This window comes from Chrysochloris asiatica, unplaced genomic scaffold (assembly GCF_000296735.1).
Source record: "Chrysochloris asiatica unplaced genomic scaffold, ChrAsi1.0 scaffold00408, whole genome shotgun sequence".
In the NCBI taxonomy this organism is placed as follows: Eukaryota; Metazoa; Chordata; class Mammalia; order Afrosoricida; family Chrysochloridae; genus Chrysochloris; species Chrysochloris asiatica.
In genome coordinates, this window is record NW_006408926.1 from 1,446,515 (window position 1) to 1,448,809 (window position 2,295).

The window sequence follows — 2,295 nt, forward strand, 5'->3', positions numbered from 1 at the left end:
AGTATTGAAAGTACCATGGACTGTCAGAAAAACAAAACAGATCTGTCTTGGAAGAAGTACAGCCAGAATGCTCCTTAGAAGTCCAAACTGGGAAACTTCATCTCTCATACTTTGGACATATTACCAGGAGGTCCTGGAGAAGACATGACGTTTGAAAAAGTGTAGGGTCAGCAAAAAATAGGAAAACCCAAAACAAGATGAAATTGTCAGTGGCAGCAGCAACGGGCTCAAACATTAACAGTTGTGAGGATGGTGCAGGACCAGGCAGTGTTTTGGTCTGTTGTGCATAGGGTCTCTGTGATTCGGAACAAACTCAACAGCACCTAACAACAACAAAAATAACACACAAGTTCGTTCACACATTACCATTCTTATGTGTAGAATTTTTAATCACCTCAAGTAGTAGATATTGCAGTTCGAATCATAGTACTATGTGAAGAAATCCAAAAACACTGCTTCTGATCAAAGATTAAAGTCTGAGGAGAGGGGGAAAGGAGAGAAGAAAGAGAGACTCTTTGTATACTTTCTGAAACAAAAAGCAGCAGGATTACCTACACACAAGATTCTAGACAGAATGCTCCTTCTCAAATTCCATTTCATCCTTAAAATTCTCTGTGCTAACCAGATTGTCAATACCATATTTTCTGTTTTTAAAATCTCTCTGCAAGTATTATTCAGACATTGTGTTATTTTGGTTAATTTGGTGCAATCAAGAAGACACTTGAAAGTTCTTTGATGGCTGAGGTTATATTTCCTTGGACCTAAGAGTGCTGTCTGGGCACACCCACACATTTAACAAACATTCAGGGAATTGAAAGTCTGTGAACCTCCAAAATCACTGTGACTTCTTTGGCCAGCCATTCTTCAGCTCTCCGTGCAGAATGGAGAAGGATGTCTCCTTTTGGACTTTCACTTGTCTTGTTAAATGCCATGTGATCGCTGAAGCTAGCTAAACCACAAAAAAGGAATAAAGCTGTCCTAGGGCTGTCTCTGATTACAGTTTGTTAATGTGTGTGTTTGTGCTCATTGATCTTCAGAAATGTATTCAATTTAATCCCAGCAGTATTAGAGGTGGTACTTCAGAAATTCTCTGCAAGGTCTTCTGGAAATCTACCAGTACTTCAGCAAGGACAGACAATGCTGTCCTTGTCATTTATTGTCATTTCTTAGGGCATTCTGTAAAGAGGTGAATCCCTCTGCTTATAGAACTGAAGGGAACCTCAAGAAGCCATTGAATCAGTTCTGACTCATAGTAAGCCTGTATAGGGTTTTCGAGAACCACCAACCTTATGGTTCAAATCGACCTAAGGTCCAGTGCTTACCCTACAGTGCCATGCCAGGATGCCAGAAAACCCTACAGGGCAGTTGTAATCTATGGCATTGGGTCTCTGTGAGATGGAATTGACTCAATAGCAACAAAGATTGAACTGTGTTCTCCCAAAATACGTGTTGGAACCCTAACACCCATACCAAAACCCATTACTGTTGAGTTGATGCCAACTCAGAGACAGAGTTGAACTGCTCCCATACGGTTTCCAAGGCTGTAAATGTTTATAGAAACTGACTGCCATATCTGTTTCTCAAGGAGCAGCTTTTGTGGTGGTGGTGGTAGAGTAAGTTCTGATTCATAGAGACTCTCTACAGGGTTTTCAAGGCTTGGAAGGTTTGAACTGCAAATCTTGGGCTTAACAGTTCAGTTTTGGTCCTACAGTGCCACACCAGGTCTCTGCCAGCATATTGTTAAGTGCATTCAACTTGATTGCAACTCATATTGACCGACACTGCATAGGGTTTCTGAGAAGCAGTGAGTTTGAACCACTAACCTTGCAGTTCAAACCAACCTTTAGGTCAAGTGCTTCAAACTGCCAATCTTTTGATTAGCATCGCAGCCAATCTAACACCTATACCTGCATGTTTGGAAATAGAGTTGTCTTTGCACTGTTGTTGTTAAGTGCTGCTGTGTCAGTTCTGACTTAAAATGACCCTGTATAGGAGCAGCTGGTGAATTTGAACTTCCACCCCTGCTATTCACACTGACCTTGTGGTCTAGTGCTTTAACCCACAGCACTACATCAGGATAGGGAGGCCATAATGGTATATGGTTTATCCTAATCTGAATCACTTTTGAGCTATAAAAGAGCATTTTAGACACAGAGACATGCATGCATGAGGCAAACATGTAACATCTGAATATTGTCAACAAGCCAAGGAACCAGGGAATCCACCTGGCCTAGACTCTGATTTTGGTGTGAAGCCCCCACAGTTGTGAGAAAATAGATTTCTATTCTTTAAAGC